Source organism: Meles meles, chromosome 6 (genome assembly GCF_922984935.1).
Source record: "Meles meles chromosome 6, mMelMel3.1 paternal haplotype, whole genome shotgun sequence".
Taxonomy (NCBI): domain Eukaryota; kingdom Metazoa; phylum Chordata; class Mammalia; order Carnivora; family Mustelidae; genus Meles; species Meles meles.
Window position 1 is genome coordinate 32883801 of NC_060071.1, and position 22130 is coordinate 32905930.

The window sequence follows — 22130 nt, forward strand, 5'->3', positions numbered from 1 at the left end:
TTCTGCTCTGTAAGGAAATTGTAGGGACTTGCAGGTGGGACAGGAGGACGGCTAGTGCTCTCTCTTGCCTGGGAGCTCCAGGGAGCAGGAGCCATGCCGGCTTCAGCCCCAGAGCTGGACTGTGGCACAGCTGGGGAGGCACAACCCTTCCCCGCCCGAGGGAGGGCGGGGAGATGGGCACGGGGTGGAGAAGAAACAGAAGCCTGAGGCTCCATCTGCAGAAATTCCAATAATATCAAAACTTTCACAAGACCCTCATAAACCAAGAAATGCATCTTGGACCCAGGAGGTGAAGGATCATTTAAATAGCAAATTCCCCTCATGCCTGTAAGGGCTTGTTTATAGAATCTGGAGCTGAGCGTGCAGGTGGTCCCACACAGAAAACTGGAAGCTTTTCTTTTTCAACTCCCTGAAGATTCATCTGCAATGCAGATGAATCATCCTAGAAATAAGAATGAAAACAGGGTTTGATGTTCACAAAGGCCAATTCAGAGGCATACTTCCTCCCCAGCCAAGGGCACCAGCATCTGTGTGTGTGATAACTGTCCCCAGCTGGCTGGGAACCTGCCCAGCTCCTGCCAAGGTCAGGTGGGTCTGCACGCACACCTGCACGTGAACTCACTGTGCGTGCACGCACACACACACACACACACACACACACACACATTCACCTCCTCAGATCCACAGCAGAGACTTTTGGGGTTTGGTCTTTATGTAAGGCTTACTCTGTGCCCAAATCTGGATCCAGAAATTTCATTTATTCTGAACAGTTATTGGGTGTACACGAAGAACCAGGAGCTGGGAATACTATGACAAATTAGATGGAGCCACTCAAGGAACTCACAGGCCAGATGGAGAGATAGAGAATGGAATACTATAGGAACACAACAGCTGGGCATCTAGCACAGGCTGGGGAAGTCAGGAGGGCTTCCTGGAAGAGATGGCATCTTGGAGCTGTACTATTCAATATGGTAGCCACTAGCCACATGGGGCTATTTATATTTAATTAATTTAAAGTAAGTAGAATTTTAAAATGCTTCCTCAGTAGCCCTGGCCACATTTCAGGTGGCTACCATATTGGAGAGTGCTGAGATAGGACATTTCTGTCAACACAGAAAGTTCTATGGGACAGCACTCTGAGGGTGAACAGGCACTCCCCAGGTGAGGGAGGTAGAGAGGCGCTCCAGTTCCAGGGAGCAGTTTGTACACAGGCCTGGAAGTAAGACACAGCGTGTCCAGGAGCCCCTAGCACAGGAGGAGGAAACAAGGAAACCACAGCTGGAGAGAAGGGAAGAACTCAAGCGGGAACTGACGATGGCATGTGCTGGCAGGGAGCTAGGGTTTTGTCCTGAATGTTTGGGAAGCCTTGGAAGGGTTTTTCGCAGGGAGGCTTTCCTGGTTGGAAGAGCTTGCTTGGGGATTGGACTGGGTAAGGGGAAAGCCTGGAGGCCAGGAACCCATGGAAAGTTGTCAGCATTGGGGTGAGAGCCTAAGTGGGGAAGAGGGGATGACCTGGGAGCCAGGCTGAGGGGCCTGGAATTGGATTGGGAAAGCCTTCTGGGCTTGAATGACCAGTATGCTGGGGCTGCCCTTTCTGGAAAAAAGAGAGAAGCTGGGGGAGGAGCTCACTTGGAACTGTGCTGAGTGTCAGGGAGGAGGAAAAAAACCCTGCGCCTGGCAGGTAGATGAGGGCACCTGGTCCTTTTGGGAAAGGCAGAGTTGCAAATACTGATGGGGTGGTCATTAGTGAAGCAAGGAACAAGTCCTGCAAGGATTCTCCCAGGAGAGTCCTCAGTAAGACAATATTGGAGCCCTGGGAAGCTGGCTTGAGTTTTCGTGTCCAAGGAAGAGAGGGAGCCAGAGTGGCAGGGAAGAGGGAGGGAGACAAGATGTCCCTTTGGAGGCACCCGTGTAGCTGTGGTTCTGTCCCTTAGGGTGTGGGAGTTACGGCTCTCCATCTAGGCAGAGCTCCTAGAGAGGACAGTATCTGGGCACCAAGGAGACAGGGCTTTAAGAGGAAGGGAATTCATGGCAGCAATGATGAAGAGGCCACGGGACAGCTTGTAGTTTCCAAAGATGGTCCCATGATCTCCCGCATGCCCCGGATACTTCTCCAGTGGGACCTTGCCACCTGCTCCTGGAGTCCTGGCTCTGGGTACCTCCTCTTACAGAGAGCAGGCTCGTGACAGCTCTGCCCTGGAGAGTACAGCAGAATTGACACTCCGGGGCTTTTGAAGTTATGTCATAAAATTGCAACACACTTCCCCTGTGTCTGCTGGAACACTCATTCTTGAAGCCACTGAGGAAGAAGTCCTACGAGGATCGAGGCCCCCAGGGCCATGAAGCCCCGGCCTGGTAAAAGGGCTCTGTGTAGGCGTTCCTGTCAATCGCCCCACCTAGCTCCGTCATTAGGCATGTGAGCAGACAAGACCCCAATGATTCCAGACCCCAAATGTCAGCTCACCTCCAGGCATTGAGGTCCCAAACATCACAGAGCAGATACAAGCTGTCCCTTCTGCTCCCTGCACAAAAATGCCTGACCAATGGAATCCATGAGCCCAGTGAAATGGTCAATGTTTTATGCCACTACGTTTTGGGGTTGTTTGCGATGCAGTAATAGCAGTATCCAGAAGAGGCAGGAAGCAAGGAGGTCAGGCTATGGGCATGTGGCAGGGACAGGGAGGTGACTGGACTGAACATGGGATGGGGCCGCAAATGCCCCAGGGAGGAGTGAACTTTACCCTGCATGCAGGTCTGGCAAAGGAGGTTGGGGGCGCTGAGCAGGGGCTCATGCTATGAAAGTGGGGAAGGCGGGTGTTTGGGGGCAGAGCTGTGAATGTCAGAGAGAATTCTGGTATGGGAGGTTTCCTCAAGGGTAACATCAGGGAGCTCCTGGTGGGAGCAGCCCCAAGAGGTCCACAGAGTTTGGGAGTCTTACAGATGTATGTTAATTCCCAGCGCTTTCACTAACCAGCTCTCCCTGAGCCTCCATTTGTTGGCCTGGAAAATGGGAGGACAGATTCCTCCCTGGCAGGTAGTAAATCCAGGGTAAAAAAGGCGATGCCCTTTTATCACTTTTTTCCCTCTTTTATTTCTTATGTTTTTTAAAAATGTATTTCTTTAAGATTTTGATTCACCCAGTGTGGGACTCAAACTCGCACCTCTGAGGTCAAGAGCCGCATGCTCCACTGACTGAGCCAGCCAGGCGCCCCTATTTCCTTTTTATTTTTATTTTTTAATTTATTTATGTGAGAGAGAGACAGAGTGAGAGAGCATGAGAGGGGGAGGTCAGAGGGAGAAGCAGACTCCCCATGGAGCGGGGAGCCTGATGTGGGACTCAATCCCAGGACTCCGGGATCATGACCTGAGCTGAAGGCAGTCACCTAACCAACTGAGCCACCCAGGTGCCCCGCGCCCCTATTTCTTATCATGTTAACAGAGGAGCTCCCAAGCCTGTAGCCCTAACTGCTGATAAACACATTCGAGGGCGGGGTTATTCGCGTTATTTTAAGACAAAGAGAAGAAAGCCCAGCAGAGGAGGGAGTGTCCCAAGCCCCACAGGTCTGGAACCTTCTGCATGTACTTTTTCTGTGAGTGTGTGTTGCTGGCTTCCTAGAGGCAGGGAGGAGGAGAGGGCAGGCTGGTGCCCCGCATGCCCCAGGGGGTTTGGGCAAGGCTGCCAGCGCCGGATTAGGCATTCCTCCCCAGCCCTCCTCCAGCACCAGCCTCAACAACGCCTTGAACTCTGGAGTCCCAGACAAATTGTAGGCCAGAGAGCGAAAGCGACTGTGGGGAGCTTACCAATGTGCCAGGCCCAGCCCTCCCCACCCTCCCTCTCCGCGGGCCTGCCTTCAGGCTTCAGGTCAGAGCCACTGAGGAACTCCCACCAGGGCCTCCTGAGGTCCTTGCTGCCTGGGCAACCCCTACCCCAAGCCCTCAGAGCCCTGCATGCACCACCCGGACCCCAGCTCCCCTCTTCCTGCTGCCTTCCTCAGCATCTGGTTCCTTCTCAGAAGGCAGAGCTGTTGCCCCTAGCAACAGAGCTCCCGGACACATCCTGGTCCTCCTCCCAGCCCCCTTTTCCTCTTCCTCCTTCTGCTTCCTCATTCCTATCCTCCCTCCCTCCCTACCCCCTTCCCTCAGCTGTGGAGACACTATCAAGGGCTGGAAGACTCCCTTCAAACCCTGTGCCCTGGTGACCCAGCCAAGCCCCTTGACTTTTCTGGGTGCCTCATCTGCTAATGAAGGCAGTCAGTTCTCTGCCTGCCTGAGAGACTGTGCAATGCAGGCTTCAGGACCCCAAGGATGTCTCGGGAAGTCTCTCAGGGCACCCAGGCACAGAGAAGAGTATAGACTCGGGAGCCTAGGGAATCTCTCCTCATCAGAGCTATTGGACGTGATGAGCTTCCCAGAACCAGAGGCATGCAAGGAGAGGCCTTTCCAGGGCCAATGGCGCTGATGCTGCTATGGTGCAGGGCTGACTCTGGCAAGCTTAGAAGGAAGGCAGGGAGGGCACAGGCCCTATCTCCTCCCGCTGTCCTTTTCATCCCCACTTCCTGCTCCCCAATCCTTGAGCACTGCCCCAACAACCCCCCCTGCCCTCCCAGAGGCTCCACCTTTCTCAGCTGGGCCCTAGAGAGGGAGGACCATACTAAGGAGGGGTTCTCAGGTCTATCATTCACCCACAGGGCGATGCCAGTGCTCAACACAGTCATTTAAGAGGGAAACAAACAGGCCCAGCAGGCGAGCAGGCCAAAGCCCTCCCACCTACCTCCCAGACTCCAGAACCAGGTCCCTGCATGGCCTCCAGGCTCTCCCCTGGTGGCCTGTGTAACCTAGGGTCCAGCCACACCAGACCCACCGGCCTATTCCTCCTCACCTCTCCCTGCCCGAAACGCTCTTCTCTGCATTTTCACTGGAATTCAGCTCAGAGGTCACCTCCTACAGTAAGACTTCCCTGACAGCGCAAGCTGCTTTAGGTGCCTCTGCTGGGCTCCCCAACCCCTCTGCTGAAAGCTCTCTCACCGTACGGGGTGGTCACCGTCTGTATACACATCTTTCTACTGAGTGCACCATGAGATCTTCAAAGGCAGGGATTCTGGGCTGCAAGTTTGTTCACAAATGCTGAGTGAGATAATCAATACAGCCACACCCGCCTGCCTCTGAGCCTCAGTTTTCCCCATCTGTAACATGAGGGCAAAGGGCCAGTGGTCTTTGAGGACTCTTTTGACTGGTGAGGGTAACTAAGTCTGGGCTATTAGAAGGAGACCGAATGTATAGTCTGGATCATCTTTGTCCCCCTTGCCCCCTTCCCACGGCCCCTCTGAATTTCAGGACTGAGCCTTAGGGAAGGGTGTGAGGGCCAAGCACTCATTTGTGGCCCTGGGTAGGTCCTGACACTCTCTGAGGCCTCAGTTCCTCATCTGCTAAATGGGGAGAATAATCACTGGGATGTCTCTTCAGGGTGCTGGGAGCCTTGGAGACGTTGGCTAGACAAGAGTGTTCCATCAGGAACAGCCAGAACCCAGGCTGCCAAGGGAACCAGCTGTTCTCAGCCGAGGCCCCATCTGGACAGCGCAGCCCTGGGGCTCGGGGTCCCCAGGGCTCTGCTGCCCTCCAGTGGCCAGAGGCCCCCTGGGCACTTAGAACCCGTGAGCTTCTAGTTCATTCAATGTGCAGCCTCCTGCTCTTAGGGCAGACAACACTGAGGCCCAGAAACTGGGAGGGATTTGTTGGGGGTTATGCAATAAGCTGGCGGCAGCGCCTGGACCAGAACCTGGGCCTCCTGGCCTCCAGCACTTCCAAGCCCGGGGTGCGGCTACTCCTCTGGAACCAGACTGCCAAGAGGGGGACCCACTCCCTCACCTGCCCAACCTGGCCCACCTGCCAGATGGGCCCTGCCACTCTCAGCATTGGCTTGGCCGCCCCTCTGTGAAGTGTTCCTCATGCCTGTCAGGGGTCATCCCTGACTTAGGGGGCAGTAACAGGGACTGGGCGTGTACCTTACCCCCCACCCTCCTTCATTAACCAAATACTTAAAATAATGGCCGTGGTCATGATTGATGGACAGAGCATAGCTAATTACCCTGGAGATTCAAATGACTGTTTCTGTTTAAAAAGGTTGCAAATGAGTTAATTATTTCCTTTGCTCACCTCTCTAACCTCGTTACACTTCTAAATGAATAGCGATATTGATCTTGGAACTGATTTTGGTGTTACACCGCCCGAGCGGGTTTAATTAGGGTTTGAAAACGCTGCAGTGCCTCCTCCTTCTGACCGAGGAAATTAGCCTTGGGTTTTACTTACATTTCACAGCCGTGTCCTCTGCACCGACAGAAGGGCTGGAACAGGGTGCAGTGACGCCTGACGCCCGCCACCTTAGCCCCACCCTGGCTTGCAGCTGCCCCCCTCCCCAGAGCAGCTGCTGACCCCCGCCTCTAACCTCTCCAAGGATGCGGCAAGAAGGTTGTTGGGGGCAGCCAGCGTAGCCTCCTCTGTCACAGCGGGAGCCGTGACCAGGAAGGCCCCAGCATCATTTGGTGAGGTGTGGAATGGTCTGGGATCAGAAACGGTCACAGATTCCCAGCGCTAAACCTTGATGGCTCCCCTGATGAAGAAATGGTTCTTCTCCAGGACCCTAAGGAGCCCCCCAACCACTTTCAGCTCCCTCCTGCCCCTCCTCTCCTTGGGGTCACAGGAGAAAATGCTGCCAACTCCAGTGAAGGTGGGGACCAAGCAGGGGAGCAGGGGCAAGAGACAAAGATCCCTACTCTGGATCTGGCACCGACATATGGATGACCTTGAGCTGACCAGCCTCTCTTTGGGCCTAGGCCTCTCTCCTCTAGACTTGACAATCTGTTTTACGTCAGTCCCGCCTGCTTCCCCCAAGGTGAGTCTTCAAGGGCAAGTGGATGTGAGCCAGGCACACAGAGGTAGAGTGGGGAGAGCGGGGAGGCCAGATGTGGTTCGTGGATCCAGGACGGAGGATGGGTCTGCTCTCTCTTACTCAGAATGAAACCTTCCCTTGACCTTGGCTCCCTTTTGCCTGTCCCTGGTCCATCTTCTGGAAACAGCTGTCTGTGCTCACTGCTCTATTCCCTCACTTTTGACCCACTTCTCTGTCCTCTGTATTGATATCTCCCCAGTGAAATGATTCCCACTGAGCCATCAGCAAGCTCTGAAGCACCAAATCCAGTGAGTACTGCTCAGACCTGCCTCGAGGCCTCCTCTTCCCGCAGCCCTCATGATCCACTAGTTCCGGGTTTTCCTCCTCGCCCTCCTTCGCAGGCATTTTCCCTCCCATCCTGGAAGTATCTCCTCTCCTCTCCCCTTTCTTCTCACTTGGCATCTCCAGGGGAGCCCACCTCTCTCATATGGTTGAAGCTCACAGATCCCAAGTCACTATTTTGGGTCAGTCGTAAATCCCGAGCTCCACGGAGAAGCAGACAGGGTCAGGACATAGTCCTGTCTGCACTTTAGAAAGCCTACCCTCATGATAGTTTGGAGAACGGTGGGAGAGGGCACAGGTGGGCACAGGAGAACCCGTGCAGTGGCTGTTTGAAGTCTGAGCAAGACAATATTCAGGACCATGGTGGAGGGGATTGCATGGAGGGCTTGGTCCCAAGGACGGGGAGGTCTGAGGATTGACTCCTTTTGAGGATTCTGGGGTAATGGCCCATTCAAGTTGGGCACGGGGCACCTTTGGATGATAGCAGTTGTATCGGGGAGAAGCAGCCTTACAGGGACTGTGCATTTTTTAGCGTTGAGTTTGAGGTTTTCAGGGATGTTCAGAAGAAAGAGAGCCCTCAAGGAAGGTAGGTGACTCATTGGATTCCTGCACGCAGTCTGTGGTCCTGCTACTCAGGGCACAGGTTATCAGTGGGGCAAGGAGCTTGGCAGAGACGGCCCACGGCACAGGGCACTGTGACAGGCAGGATCCCAAGGAGGATGCGGGAGAAAGGCAGACACTGCCTTCCACCACTGGAGGCGTTAGAGCCCAGCATTCATACCAGATCTGCCCAGTGAAATCGGGGAGCCAGGCCCTGCCTCCTCAAAGAAGGAAAGGAATGCAGGGATTAAGGATTAGACTCCTGACTGAACCTGCCCACAGCGATGGACTGAGTCCTCAACTGGACATAGACGGAGCTCTACTCTGCTCACACACCAAGCCCTGACCCTGGTCACACACTGAACCCTGACTCTGGACACTCTGAACAAAACCTTGATTCTGCTCACATACTGAACCTTGACCCTGTATGTAACTGAGTCTTGACCCTCATCACACTTCGAGCCCTGACACTGGCCAGTCTGGGGGAACACATTTTGTTTGGCTTCTTTTTGTTTCCTTTGCCTTGCTCTCTCCTGGGGGGAGGTGGGGGCGAAGGTGAGGGAGCTCAGTATCACCAAGGGGGGCAGCCTATAGCAATGAATGTGAGATAAGTCCACCCAGTGTCCAGGCCCACAGAATAGCAGCTTTGGGGGGATTCATGGCTTATGTGTAATGGAGCCATCGATTGTCTTAGCTGTGATGCCATTCCCTGTCTCACTGTGCTCAACTTGGTCCACTGGCCATAGATGGAACATTGTGTGGCTGGTGAGTCCAGTGTGATGCTGAAGAGTTTTGAACTCTGGAACCAGACTGTGTGGAATTCAGATCCAGGGCTGCCCATACCCACGTGTGGGCATGGACAAGTTACTTCGCCTCTCTGTGCCTCAGTCTTCTCTTCTGTAAAATGGAGTCATAGGAGGGGATCCTGGATGGTTTAGTCAGTCAAGCCCCTGCCTTTGGCTCAGGTCATGATCCCAGGGTCCTGGGTCCTGATCAAACCCCATGTCGGGCTCCCTGCTTATTGGGGCATCTGACACTTCTTCTCCCTCTGCCCCTCCCAAACGCTTGTGCCTGTGTGCTCTCTCTCTCTCTCTCTCTCTCTCTCTAAAATAAATAAATAAATCCTTTTTAAAAATGGAGTGATAGGAACATTTGCCCCAGAGGTTATTCTAAGGATTAACATAAGCTAACTCCTATGAAGTGCTTGGTGCCCAGCACATGGCATGTTCTGTATTTGGGTTGGGTGTTGCTATCATTTTGCCCATTGGTGCACATTTGGCTAATACTGTGAGGTAATGACCCTCCATGGAGGCTTGTATTCAGACCCTAATGGACCAATGACAATTGGTGCCTACTCTGTGCTGGGCACTGGAAATACAAGGGAAAAAAACCCTTCAGAGGGCTCGCTGTCTGTGGAGAGACCTTCCTAACATGAGGTGTGTGGGCTACGTGAGGGGGAAAGTGGTCCAGATGAATCCATTGAGGGGTTGGGGAATATTTGTAACAAATGACATTTGTTGAGTACCTACTGTTTACCAGGACCTGCTCTAGGAGCTTTATACACATTGTGTCTCTTTATTCTCACAAGAGAATGATTTGTAACAAGATAACCACCACCATCTTATAGGTAACTCTCTGGCTCAGGAAGGGGGAGATCAGAGAAGCTTGAGCTTTTTCTGTGAGAGGGAGGGATGTGAGTGGAAGCGTGACTGAGCCCCAGGGGTCCCAGGGACCAAGGGCACTGCCTGGCGGGTGTGGGCAAGGGCCTTGAAGATCAGGCTGAGGAGCCCCACTCAGTGATCATTCTATATTTGAACAAAGCAGGGCTCTGGTAAGAGAAAGTAGGACCACCCCTTGTCCCTAGGCCCACCTGGGACCACCAGGACTGACTGTGAGGGTGCCGCACCACTCAGAGAGCTCTGTGGAGGGTGTGTGCCTGAGAATGCTGGTGTGCCAGAGCTGGCTGAGGGGTCCTATCCCAGAAACCCAGGCAGGACAGGGCTCATTCCAGAGGCCACTGCCAGCTGGGAGGGGGCAGGCAGCCCCAGCTGTCACTCCTCCCCCCATGGACAGCTTCCTAGGTAGGGAGACCTCCAGGCTGGGCTGTGGACAACATGCCCCTTGAGCCTGGAGACAGGAGACTGGAGGCTACTAGGCAGGTGTAGGGGTGTAGGGTCCCTGAGCCCCCCATACTTACTGCCCCAGGCTCACCTCCCCAGCACAATTAGCTACTCTTGTCTCTAATTGATTTCTCTGATACTCACAGGACAATTAGAATTTAAATTGCCTTTTACAAAGGTCACAAAAACATGATCAAAGAGGAATCTGTTAGAGGGGCTGGGGTAGCTCTTCCTTCTCAGTGTCCTAGAGCCGTGGGGGTGGGGGGCCAGGCCCTGTGGAGCCACCACCAACTGTGTAAGGCCCCACTGTCACCCCAAAGTCTTCCCCAAGGCTTTCCCCACCAAGGGTAGTCTAAGCTTCCCTGCCTCACTTCTGCTCCCTCCCTCAGCACTATCTCCCATGATGACCCTTCCTTAGCCTGAACCCCAGCATGTCACGTGGCACCAGCTGTGTTTCTGATGGCCCGATGGTGTCCCTAACCGGCTGTGTGACAGGAAGTCTCCTCACTCTTAGGAATCTCAGTGACCTCATCCACGGAATGGGACCAATACATTTTGCTTCCCAAATGTGGGGGGGGGGGGCGCTCCACATTGAAGAGCATCTGGCACCCTTCCAGTAGGGGAAACTTCACTTCTCTGGACCCCCGTATTTGTCTGCCTCGGCCAGGGGGCGTCTCTGGGTGCTCATGCTTCTGAGCCTCCAGGCTCAACTGCGGACCACACATAGCATGCTTCTGTTGCTGTACGGGGATGAGGTGGCCTGTCCCCCTGGGGGGGTCCAGGACACTCTGTCCGCCCCTTCCTCTGCGTCCTGCAGCAACCTGCTGGGGGCTGGACACCCACAGGGAAATGGGTCCACTGCTAGGTGGAGAACTTGGCTCAAGGAGAGCCCCTGAGCTCATTCACAGACGGCTTCCCCTCTGGGGGTGCCAATGGCAGGCCTGAGTAACAGGTGCAATCTCGGCTTACAAAGATGCCAGGCCTGAGGACGACTGGTCAGAGCCTCAGCCTCTCCATCCCTGCAACAGGGACCAGGCTGGAAGGTCCCTGATGGGCCCACTGACTTGGGTTTGTGGTCTTGGATCAACACGTGATTGCTGGGGTGGGGGCTCAGGGCCGGAGGTAGTTGGACAGGGTGGCCTTGACAGCATCAAGGGGCCTCTCTGAGGCCAGCCCGCCCATCCAGGCCAGTGCGGGTTGGCCCAGTTACCAGGATGTGGGTGGAAGGTGGACAAAAGAGGCCAGGAAGGGCTTGGCTTCCTGGAGGTCTCCAGGCCCTGCCCCCATGCAGGGATGCTAGTGGCAGTGCCCCCCTTGCCAGACGCTCCCCTTGCCTTGCTGGCTTGTGGCTGAGAGGCAGCCCACCCGGCAGCTCTGTGAGGCTTCAGAAAGGAAGCGAGTTTCACTGAGCACCTATGATGTGTGTAGGTGGGACGCTGTCACCCTCTCTCCTCACAGAATCCTCCCAGTGGGTCACCATTTCCACCAATGAAAAGAGGCTCAGAGAGGTTGAGCACCCTGTCCAAAGTCACACAGTGAGGCAGTGACAGACCTGAGAGTTAGCCTCAGGCTTTGCTGGTTCTAAAATAGAAGTCTAGTCCGGATAGGGGCTATAAGGGATTGCCTGAGGGTCATGGCAAAATGTCCAGTGGCTCCACCCAAGGGAGCCGGCAGGGAGTGCAGCGAAATCTGGGAATGAGTCTGTGCGGCTGTTGGTGGAGAAAGGCAAGATAGCAGGATTCGTGCTCTCTCTCTGGGGGCCCCCAAGGTCAGGAGACATCATGGTTGTTCATTTAGAAACAGGCGTAGAGCCACAGGGCACGGAGATAACCCAGGTAATCCAGCCTGATTCCCAGACCTGGCAGAAGTTCATTTTGATGCCCAAGGAGGTCGCTCCGGGGTTCAGGCCTGTGGCCCAGTCAATGAACCGCCTGCCCTCTGACCTGGTGTGAGCGGGGCCACCCGCCTCGGAGGAAGTCCGCACTAAGCTGGAGAGGCAGGAGGGCAGGTGAGAGGATGGGCCCACTCGGGACCTCAGAGCAGGTGAGGGAAGGGCAAGAACCTGGCAGCCATCCACCTGCGCCTGTCTCCCCACCAGCAGAGGGGACATGTGTAAGCAGAGTGGGAGGCTTTTGGTGTGGCAGGGGGGAGCCCAGAGAAAGGATGGAGGGTCCGCTCTGGCCTACAGCGCCCCCGCTGGCAGGCAGAGGGCTCTCTGCTCTGACCTGGATCTGCCCAGGGCTGGGAGGGGCTGGGCTTTGGGCCAGGACCTGAAGCCTGAGAAGGTCTCTCTGGGGCCATAAATCCCACAGGCCCAGGCGAGCAGGCCCACAAAGGTGTTGTGACAGGAGTGGTTAAATTAAGTGGCCGTCACAGAGCCAGGCAGGGCTGGTTTCCTGGAGGATAATTTATGGCCCCCCGGCTCCATTTATTGCCCAGTTGGCCTGGGCCCTGCCTGCCCGAGGGAGGCCCATTCACGGAGCCCAGGAGCTCCTGCCACAGAACGGGGCCAGCCGGGCCAGCCGGCACTGCCGGGCCTGGGCCTCCAGGGACGGGGGGCTACTTGGGAGCCCAAGGCCCAGAGAGGCAGGAGGTCATGTGAGGCCTGGGCCGGCCTCTGACTTCCAGACAACATACCCACACTCCCTCCCTCAGCATTCTGCTTAGTCCTGCTGTTTCAGAGGCCCTGCCAGCCGAGCCCCCGGGCCCTCACTCTGCCCTCACTACTTCCCATATTCCCTGGTCTCCTCCCAGGCTGCCGGAGGGAAGAGTGGGAAGCAGGGCACCAGGCCTGGTGGGCCTTGTCTTACACACATGTGCCTATGTGTGTGTGTGTGTGTGTGTGTGTGCGCGTGCACGTGCTGGGTAGCAACACTGGGTGCCAACATTCCAGGTCATTTTTGGGTGAGACACTGTGCTTGGAGAACATCCTCTGCAGAATCTTCTGACCCGGACCTCGTCAGATGGTTGCCTGACACCAGCAGAACATCAATGATGAGAATGAAGAAGCAATACACAAAACAAAAAACGTGTGGGAGCTGGGGTCCCTCAAGGTATCCTCTGACCAAACTGTTCCTCAGAATGGCCTGGCCTTGGGCCTCCCAGGTCCATAAGAGATCTCTGCCAATGGGATCTTGGCCCCCCACCCTCGGTTCTCGGCAGGTCTGTGGCCAAGCCAGGGAAATGACCCAGCCCCTTCCCCGGTGCTCGTTCCTGGGACCCTCCTAAGTCACATTAGCTCACGGGAAAAGTGAGCTGTGAGTGGCCTGTGACCAATCCTCAAATTACAAAGTCATACCCAGCTGAAAGATGTCCTTGAATCGAAGCATGTGGTGGCTCTGGGGACTACCACCGCCCTCAGGTGAGCGGTCTGTGTGGGGCTCCCCCACAGGCAGCCTCTGGGCGGCATGCAGTGCCTGGGCGGCAGGGAGCAGCCTGACCCCGGGCCACACCCTGCTCTCCTGTCTTGACTCTCCTTGGCCTTGAAGGGCACAGGCTGTCACGTGGATTCTCTCCTAGAGGGGGTCTCAGCCCAGCTTCTGCTCCCTGCAGGCTCAAGCGCCAGTCAGCGTTCCCAAGCCCCCTCCTGCTCCTCTGCTCTAGCATCTCAGGGATTGCTGATGTCCCCTGTACCTTGCACTGCCCTGCCTCTTGGCCTCTCCTCGCTGTTACCTCCTCCTGGAGGAACCGCCCCTCCTTCACCACCTTCCCTGTTGCCTCCTTCTACCAACACCCAGCTCAGATGTTGCTGTTCCTCCCTGGAGGTTGTCATGGGCCTTGTGCTCCTGGATTTGGGCTTCTGGACTTGCCCTTCCATTGAAGTAAGTTTGGGGGCACCTAGGTGGCTCTGTCGTTTTAGTGTCCACCTTCGGCTCAGGTCATGATCCCGGGTTCCTGAGATCAAGTCCCGCATCGGGCTCTTGCTCAGTGGGGAGCCTGCTTCCCTCTCTGCCTGCCCCTTCCCCTGCTTGTGTTCTCTCTCTCTCTGATAAATAAAATCTGAAGGAAGGAAAGAAAGATAGTTGATCTGCGATGAGCATGGACAAAAAGCCCATCTACTCTGCGGGACCCTCTGTGCCTCCCCAGTAAACGAGGAGAGCTATCCTGCGGGTCTCCAGACCCCTGCCCTCTCGCCGTTTGCCCCTGTCCTGTGCAGGCCTATCCACAAGGAGACAGCATGGGCAGAGGGGCAGTCCAGAGCAGGGCCAGGCCTGGTGGGGGAGGACTGACTTTGCGGGGGAGGGGCTGCTGAACCAGGAGCTGCGGGCGAGCAGACTGAGGATGGGCTCTCTGCTTCAGGGCGGGGGAATAGAGAAGGGGTAGGAGGTGCAAGCCCTGCAGCCTGCGCCTGGGGGAGCATGGGGCGCTCTGTGTGTGGTGTGCCTGTGTGCACGTGTGCGTGGGCATCATGTATCGTGCTGCTGAGAGCTGTGTGGCAGCAAGCACAGGCACGTGTGTGTGCTCGTGTGTACTTGTGTGCATCTGTGTGAGCATGGATGTGTGTCTGTGTACATGGTGTGTTTGTGTGTCTAGTGAATATGGAGGGATGGTGTGTGGGTGCAAGAAGCGTGTGATACTTGCATGCATATTGTGCAATGTGTGTGTGAGATGCTTGTCCTTGTGCCTGGGAGCACTGAGCCTCCCTGTCCAGCACCACTGGCCCTAGACCTGCTCCCTGGAGGGCCCCTGGGCACCTGGGGCCCCCAGCTGCCTAGACACTTGTGGACACAGACCACTCACTGCCCCCTCCCCACCCCGAGACCTCATAAGGCTTCCTCACCTCTTACTTATATCCCACCCCCATGGGGAACAAGAGAGCAAACAGGGCCTTGCAGCGCGGGCTCCTCTCTGTGGGGTAAAGTAGGGGGGACCCAGCCTTGACTTTGGAGGTCTCCCTGTCCTAGAGTGGGAGGCCAGTTCAGAGTACACACACACACACACACACCTATGCACAGACACACATGTACACGCATGTGCACCACTGAGTGAGGGGGTGGGGAAATGGGCCTGGTGGGACTCTTGGGCGGGGGCACATTCAGCCCGTGGGGAGTGAGCGAGCAAGGCGGGGACCCCGAATCCAGAAGGAGGGGCTGATCCTGAGGCTGAGGAGGGAGCAGAGCAGGGAGATGAGATGGTAGGGCTCAGAGGAGAAAACCGGATGAACAGTGTGTGAAGGCAGATGCTGGAAGGGGCTAGCGGCCCTGGGGTGGCAGCAAGGGGAGGCTGAGCTGCACATCAAAGCCCACAGTGTGTCCTGAGGAGTGGCTCTCTCCCTCCCTTGGAGAGACAGATGTCCCTTTGATGGTGAGAAGAAAGATGTTACACGTGGAGGATGCGGAAGGGGGGGTTGGCGCGGAGTCTCCTCCCTGTGGCCGGCCAGGGAGTGGGAGAGACCAGTCCAAAGTCACACCCTCCATTTCCAGTGGACTGTGAATCAGACCTATCGCCGGAATCTTCACCTGTGAGGGGGGGCAGCAGCTGGCGTCCACTCGGGGGTCTGCCCGCATCACTTACAGGCCCCCAAAGACAGTGGGACCACTGTCCTGCTGGCTAAATGGGGGTGGGCCAATCCTTCTTTGGGGGCCCAGCTGTGTCCTATGGCATCTAGAGCAGAGTGGGCCCCATGGGCCCTGGTCCCACCACAACTTGCCGAGGGCACCTTGACAGGGGCCGCCACCCCATGTTTGCCAGCCAGAGGAGCAAATGTGCTGTGCCCTGGACCTGCTTGGCCAGCCCCAGTGAGTCCCCTCCGTCCCTTGCCCGGGCCCTGCCTCCCCTTGACTGACAAGGCTTCCCTGCCTGGCAGGCCTTCCGGACCCCCTCCGGGATGCCTTTTTAAGAATTAGCCATGGCGCGGCTTGCTCCAGACGCTTTTCTGTCACCTGTGGGAAGACTGTCAGACTAAACGTGCATGTCTGTGATGAGCTGGGGCCTTGACCACTCTCCCTGCCCCTGCTCTCGGGGGCCCAAATCCACCCTGCTTGTCCACAGGGATCACCCCAGTCCTGTGGCCTCCACAGCCCCTGGCATGAAGCCTGCTGTTGGAGAGAGAAGCAGCAGGCCCCTGGGGCTGTCCAAGAGCCAGGGACCAAGGTGGAGGAGTGCCTCCTGCAGGGCGCCAGCCTCCTGCGCTCCACCGTCGCACCCCAGAGAGGGCACACTCTAGGGGACCGAGCCCCATCTCATCAGTTCAAGGGGGGTCCTGGGGTACAGGCAGCAGCTGGCCACAGCTAAGTCCAAGGCAAGTTTCTGTTTGCGTGGGAGGAGCACCCACCTGGCTGGCTATCTATGTGAAGAAGAGGGCTGGTCATTCCAGCTCCAGGCCCAGGAAGAAATGACCTAGAAAGGCCCTTGGTGTAGTTATCCGGGCTCTGAAAGCCATGGGCCTCTACGGCCTTCTTAATCCAGCCTCTTTGGTAAAGACTTTCTCTCTCTTTCTCTCTTTTTATTTGTTTGTTTGTTTGTTTAGTTGAGAAAGAACAAGAGAGATCACAGAGGGAGAGGGAGAAATAGACTCCCTGCCAACCAGGGAGCCCGATGCAGGGCTCGATCCCAGGGCCCCGAGATCATGACCTGATCAGAAGGCAGACATTTAACCAGCTGAGCCACCCAGGTGTCCCAAAGCCTTTTTTGTAAAGAACACAAGCCCCCAGGCCGCCTGGGTGATTCGGCTGGTTAAGTGTCTGCTCACGTCGTGATCTCAGGGTCCTGGGATTGAGCCCCATGTTAGGCTCCCTGCTTGGCGGGGAGTCTGCTTCTCCCTCTACCACTGCCTGCGGCTCCCCCTGCTTGTGCTCGTTCTCTCTCTTTCTTTCTGTGTGTCAAATAGATAAAACTAATTAAAAAAAAAAAAAAGAACATGAACCCACCAGCCATGACCCACCTGGCCAGCCTGCAGGTGACCCCCCAGTAACCCCTACTGTGTCTAGGCCGCAGCACACTCTCCGGGTGGTTTTGGAGAGTTCCTTTGGGGCCTCGTCTGCAGCCAGGGTTCTCTCACATTCTCTGAGCCCAGGGTCTGCAAAGCCAAACTGCACCCTGCTGCCCCCCTTCAGCCCCCCACTCCTCCCCAAAAACACAGATTCTGCATCCATGGCCTGGTCTCCTCCTGCCCCCACAGCAGTCTCTACCACTCTTCCAGGTGTCCAGGGGTTGCTGGGCAGGTCTAAGGTCATCTATAGGCCCCTCACTCCCACTCAGTCATGCCCTGGGACTCCAGTCTTTGTGCCATCAGCACCCCCCCTCCCACGGTGTCCAGGGGCCCAAAGCTCCAAAGCCAAAAGCCCCCGGACACCTGGGGGAGGGGCTGATGGCACAAAGGAAGCCCCCAAAGTCCTTCCTCCTTCTAGAAACAGATGCACACACCACAGCGTCCACACCTGCCAACTAGACACGCCCAGCCCCTGGGGCAGAAATTCAGTAGAGCCCCCACATTCCGTCCCGGGAGTTCTGCGCCCCCTTGCGCTCAGGTTAGGCTCCATGAGCAGCCTGGTGGGAAAACCCAGCCAGCCCCGGTGCACTTGGATCTGACCTCTTGGGCAGGAAAGCAAGAAATAAAACTGTGCTGGGAAGATATGGAAAATTAAATTTCCACACCCTGTGTGTGATGGTGACATCCCAACAGCGCTGAGGACGTGGACATGTAAAAGTAGCCGGCTTGTTTTCTCGCCCTCTCTTTCTAAATGATTTGACGTTTTATTCCCCCCATCAAACTCTCTATTCTCTGCTAATGGCCGAATAATAAAAAATTATCCTTCATAGTGTGTGAGTGAGAGGCCCAGACGGGAGCCCAGGAGAGGGAGGAAGGAGAGGAAGAAAAAGGTTATTATAAATGTGTCAGCCTTGTTTATGGCCCTTTATCAGCGACGGAGAGACGGGGAGGGAGAGACGCCGTCAGCGCGCGCTTTAAAGTGGCCTGCCATCTCGTCTGGGGAGTGTAAATAATTTTTATTTTCAGCTGCATTTAGATATTTTAAAATACACACCTGCCAGCCATAGTGGGGAGCCAGCAGCGCCTGCTGGGGAGAAGCCCGGCAGGGGCTGCTAGCCTTCTGGCCCCTTTGATGGGACCGTGCTTGACAATTAGGACTTCCAAAGGCAGGCTTTGCTGATAAAGGCTTTCTTCCTGAGGAGCGAGGAAAGATAGTGAGGCCGACCTCAGTGGCTGCCAATCTCCCTGGCTGGCTGGCTGGCTGGCTGGGGCTAATCTAACGGGGCAGGATTTGGAAAGGTGGCCCAGGAGCCCAGTGTCCTTCCTGATAAGGCCAGCAAGGGTACAGAGCCCCACCCTCCTTGCACCCCTGGACGCCACATCGCATTCAGGGCTTGGGGCCATGTGACCCTGGGCCCTCGGGTTTCATTCATGTTGCGGTTCACTGGCCAACATTTATTGAGCACCTACAGTGTGCCAGGATCATAAGGGCCCAAAGAGAGGGCAACTTAGAGATCATCTCACCTGACAGGTCCTCTGATCCCTCCTCCTCGAGGGCCCCCTGAAAACAGTCTTCACGACCTCTGGTGCCAGCTGGTTGCATCCAGCTTGGGCTTGAAATGGGCTGTCCCAAGGGAGTGTGGAGTGGTTGGCACGTACACTGCACGAGGGAGCATACCGGTGAGACCTTGGGCAAGTAACTCCTGAAGGTTGAACCTCCATTTCTCTCTCTGTGAAATGGGGATAATAGCAGTACTTACCTCATATGGTTGTGCAGATGAAAGTATGACGAGTATAGGACTTTTCTGTCTGTCCCACAGGGAGCACACACTAAACAATGTCTCGCCCTCGGTTGTGCACAGAGAACAGCATATGAAATCCCACCAGTAGCCTCTAAATGCTCCAGTGTGCCCAGCTCAGAGGCCAAGATCAAGGGGAGGCTGCAAGGAGCTGAGACTTGTCTTTTGGAAGCTCGTGGACCAGTCTAGACAGACGGGCTGTGTGTGGGGCAGTCTCATCAGGACAGGCTCTGGGACGAGGGTCCCTGAAGTAGTAGCAGGATGGTGAGGAGGTAGGGAGGAGACTAGCCTGGCTGGAGAGAAAGAGGTGGTCGAGGCCCAGATGGCCAGATGCCCACCCCAGGCTGGGTCCCAAACCCACTCAGAAAGGGGATTTGGTGCCAATATTCCAGGTATGTGGCCAGCGAATTACCTGTCCCCTGTGCCTTGGGGCTTCTAGCTCTGGCACCCACTGAATGCCACTTCCGTCTGATGGATGCGGGGAACATCTTCTATGCTCCATGTGCCCCTCTATACTCTTGGGACTAGGCAAGGCTGACACTAGCAGACACCTGTCATGGGCAGGCTCAGAGGAACTAAGAATGCCAGAATCAAATTCCCAGGTCTGCCACTGCTGGTCACAGGAGAGCAAACTTCTGGAGCCCAGTAATTTCTTTCTTCCAGCTGGAAGGACAGCTGACATCAGATCAAAAGGCAACTGAGTACAGTTTGAACAGGGTGCTAAGCTGGGCAGGACTCAGGGCTTGGTACAAGCCCTGCATGGGTTCTGTGGGCTGAGAGCAAGCCATGAATCAAGGAGGAGAGGGAGAGAGAGGCACAGGAGGGAGCGGGAATAGAGAGGGGCTGTGCACCTGCCTCCCATCTCTTATCTTTACATCAGTCAATCTTTCAGGCTACAAACACACTTCTGCCTGCTTTGAGCCTGGCTTTCGGGACCCACAGCCCAGAAAGGAGACAGATGTCTAAACAGACAAGGACAAGCCAGCATACGAAGTGGAGGTCTACGGGGGCCCAAAGGTGGGGAAGGGAGGTGGGCATCAGGGGAGGAGACATGGAGCAAGAGAGACTTGAGTGGGCTTCAGAAGTACACACAGGAGTTTTCCAAGCAGACTAGATGCAGAGATACTCCTTGGACAGGTGCAGCATAAACGAAGGCCTAAAAATGCATCGATCTGGTGAAAAGCCCAAGGTAATTATGTAGGACTGGATTCTTGTTCCCCAACAGTCTCTTGAGGAACTTGAGTCCTAGAGGATGTTGATCAATGTCACTTGAGATAGAAGTTCCCCTGGTCAGATACATTTGGGAAACGTTGGACTAAACAATGAAGAACACAGGGTATAAGATCAATATACAAAAATCAATTGCATTTCTCTACATAATAATGAAAAATGAAATTAAGAAAATAATTCCAGGATGCCTGGGTGGCTCAGTCAGTTCAGCATCTACCTTCGGCTCAGGTTATGAGCCCAGGGTCCTGGGATCGAGTCCCCGCATCAGGCTTCTTGCTCAGCAGGGAGCCTGCTTCTTCCTCTCCTTGTACTGCTCCCTCTGCTTGTGCTCCCTCTCTCCCTCTCTCTCTCTGACAAATAAATAAATAAAATCTTTAAAATAAAAAAATTAAAAAAATTAAAAAGAACATAATTCCATTTACAATATTATTAAATATATATACATATATATGTATGTGTATGTATATATGTATGTGTGTGTGTGTGTATGTATATATATATATATATATATATATATATATATATATATGAATAATTAGCCAAAGAGGTACAAGATTTGTACACTGGAAACTAAAAAATATTTCTGAAAAAATTTAAAGAAGACTGAAATAAATGGAAAGACATCCCATGTTCATGGATTGAAAGGCTTAATATTGTTAGGTGCAATATTCCCTAAATTGATATATAGATTCAGCGCAACCCCTATCAAAGTCTCAGATGGCTTTATTGCAAAAAGAATAAGCTCATCCTAAAATTTATATGAAAACCCAAAGGGCCAGTGGTGGGAATGCAAATGGTACAGCTACTTTGAAGACATTTTGGGCAATTTCTTACAAAACTAAACACACTCTTACCATATGATCCAGCAATCATGCTCTTTGGTATTTACCCAGAGAAGTTGAAAGCTATGTCCCCGCAAAAACTTGCACACAAGTGTTTACAGCAGCTTTTTTTTTTTTTAAGATTTTTATTTATTTATTTGACAGAGAGAGAGAGAGCGCAACAAGCAGGGGGAGCGACAGTCAGAGGGAGAGGGAGAAGTGGGCTCCCTAGCAGTGAGCCCAATGCAGGACTCTATTTCAGGACCCCGGAATCATGACCTGAGTGGAAGGCAGACACCTTAACCAACTGAGCCATCCAGGCGCCCCTCATGTATTTACAGCAGCTTTATTCATATTTGCCAAAAATTTGAAGCAATCAAGATGTCCTTTAGTAGGCAAATGGATAAACAAATTGATTCATTCAGGTAGTGCACTATTAGGGCTAAGAATAAATTAGTTACCCAGCTATGAAAAGACATGGGGGAATCTTAAATACATATTACTAAGTAAAAAAAGTCTAAAAAGCTGTATACTGTATGATTTCAACTATATGACATTCTGGAAAAGGCAAAACCGTGGAGATAGCAAAAAGGTCAGATTAGTAGGTGTCAGGAATTGGGGGGAAGAAGGGATGAGTAGGGGAACACAGAGGATTTTTAGGGCAATTAAACTATTCTGTGTGATACTTTAATGATGGGTGCCTATGATTATGCATTTGTCTAAACCCATAGAATGTACAACACAAAGAGAGAACCCTCATGGACACTCTGGACTCTGAGTGATGATGTGTCAATGTAGGTTCATCAGTTGTAACCAAATTATTACTCTGGTGTAAGACATTGATCATGGGGGAGGCTTTGCCTGTATGTGGCAGGAATTATATGAGAAATCTCTGTAACTTCTCCTCAGTTTGGCTGTGAACCTAAAACTACACAACAAAAATAAAGTCTATTTAAAGTAAGTCTATTAATAAATGCCAGGGACCCAAAATAGCCAAAGGAATCTTGAAAAAGAACAAAGTTGGCAGACTCACACTTCTCAATTTCAAAATTCACTACAAAGCTACAGAAATCAAGACAATGTGGTACTGGCATAAGGACAGACACAGAGAGATCAATGGAATAGAAATGAGAGTCCAGAAATAAACCCTCACATTTATGGCCAATTGATTTTTAGCAAGAAAACTAAGACAATTCAATGGGGGAAAGAGTAGTCTTTTCAACAAATGATGCTGGGACCACTGAATGGCCACACACCAAAAAAAAAAAAAAAAAAAAAAAAAAATGCACTTGGACCCCTTCCTCACACCATACATAAAAATTAGCTCAATATGGATTAAAGACCTTCATGTAAGGCCTGAGACTGGGAAAGACCATGGTGTTGGGGCTGGAGGCCACAGAA